This window comes from Amblyraja radiata, unplaced genomic scaffold (assembly GCF_010909765.2).
Source record: "Amblyraja radiata isolate CabotCenter1 unplaced genomic scaffold, sAmbRad1.1.pri S88, whole genome shotgun sequence".
Lineage (NCBI taxonomy): Eukaryota > Metazoa > Chordata > Chondrichthyes > Rajiformes > Rajidae > Amblyraja > Amblyraja radiata.
The window spans coordinates 327,611-340,110 of NW_022630171.1; the positions used below are offsets into that span (position 1 = coordinate 327,611).

A 12,500-nucleotide genomic window follows, 5' to 3' on the forward strand; every position below is an offset into this window, starting at 1 on the left:
GCTCGCCGGTGTGGGTGCGCTGGTGAACCAGCAGGTCGCCAGAGTTGGTGAAGCCCTTGTTGCACTGGGCGCAGGTGTAGGGGCGCTCACCGGTGTGGGTGCGCTGGTGAACCAGCAGGTGACTAGACTGGGTGAAGCCCTTGCCGCACTGGGCGCAGGTGTATGGGCGCTCACCGGTGTGGGTGTGCTGGTGCCTCTGCAGGGTGGAGGAGCAGATGAAGCCCTTGCCACACTGGGCGCAGGTGTAAGGGTGCTCGCCAGTGTGGGTGCTCTGGTGCATCAGCAGGGTGCTGGAGGTGGTGAAGCCCTTGCCGCAGTCGGGGCAGGTGAAGGGCCGCTCACTGCTGTGCACCCGCCGGTGATTCCACAGCCCCGACAACAAGGCAAAGCTCTTGCCGCAGGTGGAGCAGACATGGGGCTTCTTGCCTGTGTGCAATCGCCGGTGGGTCTCCAGGTCACTCGCCGTCTTGAAACTCTTGCTGCAGTCCGAGCAGGCAAAGGGCCGTTCTCCCGTGTGCACCCGCCGGTGGGTCTCCAGCTCGCTCGGGCTCCGGCAGGCCTTGCCACACACGTCACACTCATAACGCTTCTCCTTGTTGTGCCCCGTCATCTGGTCCTCCATCGAAGCTCAGACCCTCGAAGCTCAGCCCGCACACCGAGCAGATGGGGGGCTCGCCGGCACCCTGGCCACCCTCAATGGCCGCTCACGTACCCGTCTCTCCGTCCACAGCAACGGCTCCTAAACCCTGCAGGAGGGGAACACAGAGGGTCAACAAGCTGGCAAACAGGACATTACTAGCACATATTGAGTGTGTTTATGGCGCAGGAAACCGTTATATAATTCTGCGCGGCAGTGGAGCAGCGGTACAGTTGCTCCCTCAAAACGCCACCCATTCCTACTCTCCACAGATGCTGCCTGACCCGCTGAGTTACTCCAGCACTTTGTGTCTATCTTCTCCACAGATGCTGCCTGACCCGCTGAGTTACTCCAGCACGTTGTCATAAAGTGATACAGCATTGGAAAGAGGCCCTTCGGCCCAACTCGTACCCGCACTCCTAGATCCCTCGGCTCCACTCATTCCGCCAGGCTCAGAGTTGTACAGAGTCCTAGTGAGACCACACCTGGAGTATTGTGTGCAGTTTTGGTCCCCTAATTTGACGAAGGACATTCTTGCTATTGAGGTAGGTTCACCAGGTTAATTCCCGGGATGGCGGGACTGTCGTATGCTGAGAGAATGGAGCGGCTGTGGGCTTGTACACTCTGTGGAGTTTAGAAGGATGAGAGGGCATCTCATTGAAACATATATGAGATTGTTAAGGGTTTGGACACGCTAGAGGCAGGAAACATGTTCCCGATGTTGGGGGAGTCCAGAACCAGGGGCCACAGTTTAAGAATAAGGGGTAAGCCATTTAGGACTGAGACGAGGAGAAACTTTTCCACCCAGAGAGTTGTGTGAATCTGTGGCCATTTAGGACTGAGATGAGGAGAAACTTTTCCACCCATAGAGTTGTGTGAATCTGTGGCCATTTGGGACTGAGATGAGGAGAAACTTTTCCACCCATAGAGTTGTGTGAATCTGTGGCCATTTGGGACTGAGATGAGGAGAAACTTTTCCACCCAGAGAGTTGTGAGTCTGTGGCCATTTGGGACTGAGATGTGGATGACCTCTTTGCTCCTAGACTCAACTCCTCTTGTTATAAAAGCCAACAGGCCATTGGCTTTCTTCACTGCCTGCTGTACCTGCATGCTTACTTTCATAGACTGATGAACAAGGACCCCCAGATCCCCTTTTCCCAACTTGACGCCATTCAGATAGTAATCTGCCTTCCTGTTCTTGCCACCAAAGTGGATAACCTCACATTTATCCGCATTAAACTGCATCTGCCACGCATCTGCCCGCTCCCCCAACCTGTCCAAGTCACCCTGCATCCTCATAGCTGTCGCTAACTAGCAGGGAATCTCCCTTAACCACCGCAGCCCCGTCTTTGTCTAGCCATTAACCAGCGGTTAACTAGCAGTTAACTAGCAGTTAATCCACTCTAAATGTGCTCTGAACCACAACCCACTTGTTTCACCATCAGACCCTCCGTCAACTACCTCTAAGTAATTGTTAACTAGCGGTTAACCTCCATTTTCAACCCCTCAAGCCCCATCGCTGTGTGTTTTCTCCCTTTAACTACCAGAATGGCAGAGGTTTCTCCCTGATCGCCGTTCCGTGACCTTCAACCATGGCTAGGCAGAGCCAGGGAGCGCTAACCAGCGGTTAACCCGCTCTAACTAGCGATAAAAGGCAACGCGACCTGGGTGTCATGGTACACCAGTTATTGAAAGTAGGCATGCAGGTGTATTTAAGAGGGAGTTAGATGTGGCCCTTGTGGCTAAAGGGATCAGGGGGTATGGAGAGAAGGCAGGTACAGGATACTGAGTTGGATGATCAGCCATGATCATATTGGATGGCGAATGGTGCAGGCTCGAAGGGCCGAATGGCCTCTACTCCTGCACCTATTGTCTATGTTTCTATTAAAGCCACATCTACTCCCAGAACGGCCCAAAATCGCTGATAAACAGCCAGTGACAGCCAGCACATCCAGTGAGCGCTAACCAGTTGCTAACTAGCGGTTAACTAGCGATATTTGGCGATAAAAAACACATTTGAGCTCTCAACCTCCAGAACAGCCCCAAATCCCTGATAAACGGCCAGTGACGGCCAACCACCTCCAGACACGTCTAGTGAGCGCTAACCAGCTGTTAACCAGCGGTTAACCCGCCTTAACTAGCGGTAAATCCCATTTGTGTGTGTTTTTGCTATTTTAGCACCAAACCGACCCCAAATCGCCGCTAAACTGGTCAGCGACGGCCAACACGTCTAGTGAGCGCCAACCAACGGTTAACCCGCCTTAACTAGTGATAAAAGCCACATTTGGCTGCATTTTTCCACTTTTGGAGATTCTAACCGCCAGAACGGCCCCAAATCGCTGCTAAACGGGCCAGTGACGGCCAACACGTCTAGTGAGGGTTAACCAGCCGCTAACCAGTGGTTAACCAGCCTTAACTAGTGATAAATCCTATGTGTGTGTGCTTTCGCCATTTTAGCACCAAACCGGCTCCAAATCGCCGCTAAACGGGCCAGGGAGGGTTAACACGTGTGGTGAGCGTTAACCAGCCGCTAACCAGTTGTTAACCAGCCTTAACTAGCGATAAAAGCCACGTTTGACCATATTGGGAGATCCTACCCCAGAACGGCCCCAAATCGCGGCTAAACGGGTCAGCGACGGCCAACACGTGTGGTGAGCGCTAACCAGCCATTAACCAACCACTAACCAGTGGTTAACCCGCCTTAACTAGCGATAAAAGCCACATTTGACCACATTGGGAGATTCAACCTCCAGAACGGCCCCAAATCGCGGCTAAACTGGTCAGTGACGGCCAACACGTGTGGTCAGCGCTAACCAGCCGCTTAACCCGCCCTAACTAGCGGTTAACCCGCCCTAACTAGCGATAAATCCGCCGTTCGTCGCGTTTCCCGGGTTATTGGCGGCCGGAAGTTGCGGATCCCGCTCCCGTCGGCCCCTGGGGTTTCCCGGGGGCCGTTTCCGGGCGGAAAAGGGGATGAAAGAGAAAAAACGGATGAAAAAGGAGGAGAGAGAAAAAAAGGAGAAGAAGCAGAAACTCAACTCCAGCAGAGAAGCGGCAACGGCGGCAACGTCACTGCGTCAGCGCGTCCCCGCCCACAACGTCACCGCGCAGGGACCCGGAACGTCACCGCGCAATGGAGAAGGCTGCCAGTAGCAAAGATGGCCGCCGCCCCCACCCACTCTGGGCTTCACTCCCATTGGCTTCAAGGTGGAGAAGCGCCCTGATCAAAGATGGCCACCGCCTTCCCCCTCATTGGCTTCAATGGAGAAGCGCCTTGACCAAAGATGGCCGCCGCCCCCACTCTGGGCTTCTTCACCTCCCATTGACTTCAATGGAGATGTGCCTTGACCAAAGATGGCCGCCGCCCCCCCCCTCATTGGCTTCAATGGAGAAATGCCTTGACCAAAGATGGCCGCCGCCCCCACTCTGGGCTTCACCTCCCATTGGCTTCAATGGAGAAGTGCCCTGATCAAAGATGGCCGCCCCCTCCCCCCTGGGCTTCTTCACCTCCCCTGGTCTTCAATCCTGTGGGCGGCGCGACCGACCGACCGACCGACCGCCCGACGTGGCAGCGGCCTCTGCAGTCTGTCTGTCTGTGTATTTGTTGTTTTGTTGTCCCTGTTGAGGGTTTAGTTTGTAGAGGGTTTTTAAATGTGTACGTGTGTGTGTGTGTGTGTGTGTGTGGGGGGGGGGGGGAACTTTTAAATCTCTTCCCTGCACGGAGACCCGACCTTTTTCCCTGCCGGGGTCTCCGTTGCCGTCGGGGCCTAGCGCCGTGGAGCTGCCTCCGGACCGGAGCGACCTGGGGGCTGAAGCCGTGGAGCCGAGGGACCTACCGCCGTGGAGCCGTGGAGCCGTGGAGCCGAGGGACCTACCGCCGTGGAGCCGTGGAGCCGTGGAGAGCTGCGGGGGCGAGCTGCTGCGACCCGACTCCGGTGGATGGTGACACCGGGAGCCCGCGGGGTCCCCGGTGGGAGACCGCTTTGTGGGGCACCGGCAACGGCGGCGACTTCTCCCGCCCGAATTGCGGGGTTGAGAGTGACCCGGGGCAGGGCCTTACATCGCCCGGCGCGGCTGTAAATTGCCGCGGGACTTGCTAGCGCCCGCTGGGGGCTCCAACATCAAGACCCGGGGCAGGGCCCTACATCGCCCGGCGTGGCTGTAAATTGCCTTGGGACTTGCTAGCGCCCGCCGGGGGCTCCAACATCAACATAGAAACATAGAAATTAGGTGCAGGAGTAGAGGCCATTCGGCCCTTCGAGCCTGCACCGCCATTCAATATGATCATGGCTGATCATCCAACTCAGTATCCTGTACCTGCCTTCTCTCCATACCCTCTGATCCCCTTAGCCACAAGGGCCACATCTAACTCCCTCTTAAATATAGCCAATGAACTGGCCTCGACTACCCTCTGTGGCAGAGAGTTCCACAGATTCACCACTCTCTGTGTGTGAAAAAGTTCTTCTCATCTCGGTTTTAAAGGATTTCCCCCTTATCCTTAAGCTGTGACCCCTTGTCCTGAAGCAAAGCAAGAATTTCATTGTCCTATACAGGGACACGTGACAATAAACTCTCTTGACACTTGAGAGAGAGAGAGAGAGGGCCTTGTGACGTCACACACAGAGAGCGAGGGGGAGGGGGGGAGACACCACGTTGTGACGTCAGAGAGAGAGAGCTGGGGAGGTGGGGGAACGTGCTGACGTCGTGAGAGCGAGTGTGGAGGGGGGGTGTCCCCCGACGTTGTGACGTCACACACACACACCCACACGCGACGCGCTGACGTCTCACACACACACACACACACACACACACAGAGGGAGCTCACCTGCCGCCTCCCTCAGCAGGTAGAAGGGGCCGTTCATGGCGGCGCCGGCCGCCCCTCCCCCTCCCCCTCCCCCTCCCGGGGCTCTGGAGGCGTCGGCGGGCGAGAAGAGCGCGTTGATGGCGTCCATCCGTCCCTCCCTCCCTCCCTCCCTCCCTCCCTCTCCGTCTCTCTCTCTCCCTCCCTCAGCTCGACGTCGCCATCACATCGACATCGCCGCCATCTTGTCTCCTTCTTCACCGACCCCGGGGCCGGAAACAGGAAGCAGGGGCGGGACTCGCCCCACACCAGCCAATGGGAGGGAGGGGGAGGCGGGACCAGGGGCTGACGGACGGGGTTCAGGACCAATGGGAGGCGCAGGGAGGGCGGGACCAGGGCTGACAGGCGGGGTACTGACCCAATGGGAGCGCAGGGAGGGCGGGACCAGGGCTGACAGGCGGGGTACTGACCCAATGGGAGCGCAGGGAGGGCGGGACCAGGGCTGACAGGCGGGGTACTGACCCAATGGGAGCGCAGGGAGGGCGGGACCAGGGCTGACAGGCGGGGTAGTGACCCAATGGGAGCGCAGGGAGGGCGGGACCAGGGCTGACAGGCGGGGTAGTGACCCAATGGGAGCGCAGGGAAGGCGGGACCAATTTCAATGTCAATTTCAAAGCACCTTATTCGTCCCCAGGGGCAATTTAAAAGGCGCATTAAGTTCAAGATTCAAGTTCAAGTGAGTTTATTGTCATGTGTCCCTGTATAGGACAATGAAATTCTTGCTTTGCTTCAGCACAACAGAACATAGACGGCATTGACTACAGAACAGATCAGTGTGTGTCCATATACCATAATATAAATATATACACACATGAATAAATAAACTGATCAAGTGCAAATAACAGATAATGGGCTATTAATGTTCAGAGTTTTGTCCGAGCCAGGTTTAATAGCCTGATGGCTGTGGGGAAGTAGCTATTCCTGAACCTGGACGTTGCAGTCTTCAGGCTCCTGTACCTTCTACCTGAAGGTAGCAGGGAGATGAGTGTGTGGCCAGGATGGTGTGTGGGTCTTTGATGATGCTGCCAGCCTTTTTGAGGCAGCGACTGCGATAGATCCCCTCGATGGTGGGGAGGTCAGAGCCGATGATGGACTGGGCAGTGTTTACTACTTTTTGTAGTCCCTTCCTCTCCAGGGCGCCTCTCCCTGGGCTTCAATGGAGATGACTGCCAGTATCAAAGATGGCCGCCACACCCGGGATTCATCCCCATTGCCTTCAATGGGGGAAGTGCCTTGATCAAAGATGGTCGCGGCACCCCCTCATAGACTTCAATGGAAGATGTGCCAGTAGCAAAGATGGCCGCCGCCTTTCTGTGCATCACCACCCCCTCAATGACTTCAATGGGTAAGTGCCTTTAACAAAGATGGCCGTCGCCTCCCTGGGCTTCACCTCCCATTGACTTCAATGAAGTGCCTTGATCAAAGATGGCCGCCTCCCCCTGGGCTTCACATCCCATTGACTTCAATGGAGTGCCTTGATCAAAGATGGCCACCTCCCCCTGGGCTTCACTCCCATTGACTTCAATGGAGACCAAAGATTCAATTCAATTCAACTTCAGATTCAACTTTAATTGTCATTGTCAGTGTACGGTACAGAGAGAACGAAATGCAGTTAGCAACGGAGATACCTGTAGCGCCGGTGGCGGGGGGAGGGGAGGGGGGGGGGGGAGACAGAGAGAAGGGGGAGAGATAGTTTGGATTAGAAACATAGAAACATAGACAATAGGTGCAGGAGTAGAGGCCATTCGGCCCTTCGAGCCTGCACCATTCGCCATTCAATACGATCATGGCTGATCATCCAACTCATCATTGATCTCAGACGTAAGGCACAACCCAAGACCCCCCTACTCATCTCAGGCGAACCCATATCCACCACTGACTCATTCAAATTTCTTGGCACTCACATAAGCAATAGCCTCAAATGGAAAATCAATTCAAATCACATCTACAAAAAAGCCAACCAAAGACTCTTCTTCCTCCGCCAGCTCAAGAAGTTTAGGGTGAGGAAACACCTCCTAATCCGATTCTACACAGCCATCATCCAAAGCATGCTCACTTCATCAATTACAGTCTGGTTCAGCAGTTTAGACACTCACTCCCGTAATAAATTACAGCGCATAGTTAACAAAGCATCCAAAATCATCAGCACTCCCCGCCCATCTTTAGAATCACTCCATCACAAACGGTCCGTGTCAAGGGTGAAGAAAATCATCTCTGATCCCTCCCACCCAGCTCACCACATCTTCCACCTGCTGCCATCAGGAAGGCGCTACAGCTCACTGCCCGCCAAGACATCTCGATTTAAAAACAGTTCTTACCCACACGCAATCCGAATTCTGAACACACTATGACAACAGCACATATCCTCCCCATGCATGTACTGTATATTGTATGATGTTGTGTTTTATGTTATGTTTGACGGGAATCAGCCTACCTTGTAACATCCTGTACTCAACCTGAATTCCACCAGTTTGACTGTGTGGTCATTAAATAATCTAATCTAATCTAATCCAACTCAGTATCCTGTACCTGCCTTCTCTCCATACCCCCTGATCCCTTTAGCCACAAGGGCCACATCTAACTCCCTCTTAAATATAGCCAATGAACTGTGTGGCCTCAACTACCTTCTGTGGCAGAGAATTCCACAGATTCACCACTCTCTGTGTGGGAAAAAAATGTTTTTCTCATCTCGGTCCTAAAAGACTTCCCCCTTATCCTTAAACTGTGACCCCTTGTTCTGGACATCCCCAACATCGGGAACAATCTTCCTGCATCTAGCCTGTCCAACCCCTTAAGAATGTTGTAAGTTTCTATAAGAACCCCCCTCAATCTTCTAAATTCTAGCGAGTACAAGCCGAGTCTATCCAGTCTTTCTTCACATGAAAGTCCTGACATCCCAGGAATCAGTCTGGTGAACCTTCTCTGTACTCCCTCTATGGCAAGAATGTCTTTCCTCAGATTAGGAGACCAAAACTGTACGCAATACTCCAGGTGTGGTCTCACCAAGACCCTGTACAACTGCAGTAGAACCTACCTGCTCCTAGACTCAAATCATAAGATAATGGCATGTTGGCCTTCATAGAGAGAGGGATTGAGTTTAGGAGCAAGGTGGACCTACTGCAGCTGTACAGGGCCCTGGTGACACCACACCTGGAGTATTGTGTGCAGTTTTGGTCTCCAAATTTGAGGAAGGATATTCTTGCTATTGAGGGAGCCCAGCGTAGGTTCACCAGGTTAATTCCTGAGATGATGGCAGGACTGACATATGTTGAAAGAATGGGACGACTGGGTTTGTATTCACTGGAATTCAGAAGGATGAGCGGGTATCTTATAGAATCGTATACAATTAGTGAGGGATTGGACAGGGTAGATGCAGGAAACATGTTCCCCATATTGGGGGAGACCAGAACTGTTAAGGTACATTTCTTAAAACAGACAACTCACAATAAGTTAGATCAACCAACACAAGCTTTACTGATTATTTAGCCGGCGAGAGTGGCAGGGGATACAAATTCAAGTATGCAACACACACTTAACCCTCCTGGGCCATCACTCTAATGAACAAAGGCACACAGCATCTTTTGTTACTATTTTGGAAACGTGAAGTAAGTGACAGAGGCGAGGGAAAATAAGGAGATAAAAGGATGTGAGATAAGGAGAGAGGAATGTATATGTGTAGCTTTAAGGGACATTGTTCAGGTAGCATTTGGAGTATTGCATAGTTAACCAGAATGGTATAAAAACGAGGAACTGCAGATGCTGGTTTACAAAAATGGGCACAAAACGCTGGAGTAACTCAGCGGGACAGGCAGCATCTCTGGACAGAAGGACTGAGTGATATTTCGGGTCGAGACTGAGGAGGGTCTCGACCAGAAACGTTACCCATTCCTTCCAGTATTTTGTGTTTACCTAAACAGCGCCTATCTATCCACGTGGCGGTGTGCCATCAGGCTGGAGGAGCGGGCAAAGGCCTTGCCACAGAGCGGGCAGGTGAAGGGGCGCTGGCCAGTGTGGATTCGCCGGTGCTCCAGCAGGTGGTCAAGGCGGGTGTAGCCCTTACCACAGGACAGGCCGGGGAAGGGACGCTCACCGCTGTGGGTACGATATTGCTGCCACAGGCTGGACATGCGAGTGAAACCCTTGCCACACTCAGCGCACACAAAGGGTCTCTCTCCGGTGTGTATCCGCTGGTGCTCCCGCAGCCCCCGTGCTCTCTTGTCACAGTGGTATCAGCTGCTCGCCGACGTGGGCCCGCCGGTGATGCCGCAACCCCCGCAAGCTGTCAAACGACTCACCACAGTACGGGCAGTCGTAGGGCGGGACACTGGTGTGCACGTGCTGGTGAGACAGGGCGTGGGAGTCCATGGCAGAGCGCTCTCCACACACCGGGCTGGGGACGGGACTGACACCGGTGTGAACCCGCTGGTGGGACAGCAGCCTGGTGGAGCAGATGAAGCCCTTGCCGCACTAGGCACAGGTGTAGGGGCGCTAGCCGGTGTGGGTGCGTTGGTGCTTCTGCAGGCTGCTGGAGCGGGTGAAGCCCTTGCCGCACTGGGCGCAGGTGTAGGGGTGCTCGCCGGTGTGGGTGCGCTGGTGCTTCTGCAGGCTGCTGGAGCGGGTGAAGCCCTTGCCGCACTGGGCGCAGGTATAGGGGCGCTCACCGGTGTGGGTGCGCTGGTGAACCAGCAGGTTGGAGGACTGGGTGAAGCCCTTGCCGCACAGGGCGCAGGTGTAGGGGCGCTCGCCGGTGTGTGTGCGCTGGTGAAGCAGCAGGCTGCTGGGGTGGGTGAAGCCCTTGCCGCACTGGGCGCAGGTGTAGGGGCGCTCGCCGGTGTGGGTGCGCTGGTGCTTCAGCAGGATGGAGGACTGGGTGAAGCCCTTGCCGCACTGGGCGCAGGTGTAGGGGCGCTCGCCGGTGTGGATGCGCTGGTGAAGCAGCAGGTGAGTAGACAGGGTGAAGCCCTTGCCGCAATGGGCGCAGGTGTAGGGGCGTTCGCCGGTGTGGGTGCGCTGGTGCACCAGCAGCGTGGAGCAGCAGGCGAAGCCCTTGTCGCACTGGGCGCAGGTGTAGGGGTGCTCGCCGGTGTGGGTGAGCTGGTGCTTCTGCAGGTGGCTGGAGCGGGTGAAGCCCTTGCCGCACTGGGCGCAGGTGTAGGGGCGCTCGCCGGTGTGCGTGCGTTGGTGAACCAGCAGGGCGCCAGAGTTGGTGAAGCCCTTGTTGCACTGGGCACAGGTGTAGGGGCGCTCGCCGGTGTGGGTGCGCTGGTGAACCAGCAGGTCGCTAGAGTTGGTGAAGCCCTTGTTGCACTGGGCGCAGGTGTAGGGGCGCTCACCAATGTGGGTGAGCTGGTGCCTCTGCAGGTGGCTGGAGCGGGTGAAGCCCTTGCCGCACTGGGCACAGGTGAAGGGGCGCTCGCCGGTGTGGGTGCGCTGGTGCTTCTGCAGCCTGGTGGAGGTGGGGAAGCCCTTGCCGCACTGGGCGCAGGTGTAGGGGCGCTCGCCGGTGTGGGTGCGCTGGTGATTCTGCAGGCCGCTGTACTGGGTGAAGCCCTTGCCGCAGTCGCTACAGGTGTAGGGGCGCTCGCCGGTGTGCACGCGCCTGTGCACCTTCACGTCCGTGGACAACTTGAAGCTTTTGCCGCAGTCGGGGCAGGTGAAGGGCCGCTCACTGCTGTGCACCCGCCGGTGATTCCACAGCACCGACACCCGGGCAAAGCTCTTGCCGCAGGTGGAGCAGACATGGGGCTTCTCGCCCGTGTGCAACTGCCGGTGGGTCCCCAGGTCACTCGCCGTCTTGAAACTCTTGCTGCAGTCCGAGCAGGCAAAGGGGCGTTCTCCCGTGTGCACCCGCCGGTGGGTCTCCAGCTCGCTCGGGCTCTGGCAGGCCTTGCCACACACGTCACACTCATAACGCTTCTCCTTGTTGTGCCCCGTCATCTGGTCCTCCATCGAAGCTCAGACCCTCGAAGCTCAGCCCGCACACCGAGCAGATGGGGGGCTCGCCGGAACCCTGGCCGCCCTCAATGGCCGCTCACGTACCCGTCTCTCCGTCCACAGCAACGGCTCCTAAACCCTGCAGGAGGGGAACACAGAGGGTCAACAAGCTGGCAAACAGGACATTACTAGCACAAATTGAGTGTGTTTATGGCAGAGGAAACCGTTATATAATTCTGCGTGGCACAGTGGAGCAGCGGTACAGTTGCTGCCTCAAAACGCCACCCATTCCTACTCTCCACAGATGCTGCCTGACCCGCTGAGTTACTCCAGCACTTTGTGTCTATCTTCTCCACAGATGCTGCCTGACCCGCTGAGTTACTCCAGCACTTTGTCATAAAGTGATACAGCATTGGAAAGAGGCCCTTCGGCCCAACTCGTACCCGCACTCCTAGATCCCTCGGCTCCACTCATTCCGCCAGGCTCAGAGTTGTACAGAGTCCTAGTGAGACCACACCTGGAGTATTGTGTGCAGTTTTGGTCCCCTAATTTGAGGAAGGACATTCTTGCTATTGAGGTAGGTTCACCAGGTTAATTCCCGGGATGGCGGGACTGTCATATGCTGAGAGAATGGAGCGGCTGTGGGCTTGTACACTCTGTGGAGTTTAGAAGGATGAGAGGGCATCTCTTTGAAACATATATGAGATTGTTAAGTGTTTGGACACGCTAGAGGGAGGAAACATGTTCCCGATGTTGGGGGAGTCCAGAACCAGGGGCCACAGTTTAAGAATAAGGGGTAAGCCATTTAGGACTGAGACGAGGAGAAACTTTTCCACCCAGAGAGTTGTGTGAATCTGTGGCCATTTAGGACTGAGATGAGGAGAAACTTTTCCACCCAGAGAGTTGTGTGAATCTGTGGCCATTTAGGACTGAGATGAGGAGAAACTTTTCCACCCAGAGAGTTGTGTGAATCTGTGGCCATTTGGGACTGAGATGAGGAGAAACTTTTCCACCCATAGAGTTGTGTGAATCTGTGGCCATTTGGGACTGAGATGAGGAGAAACTTTT

General features: G+C 55.3%; 1 pseudogene; it reads right to left on the minus strand.

The window, feature by feature from the left end:
* The window catches only part of LOC116969570, a 56,195-nt pseudogene extending 44,775 nt beyond the window's left edge, over positions 1 to 11,420 (minus strand).
* Between the last annotated feature and the right edge of the window lie 1,080 nt (positions 11,421 to 12,500).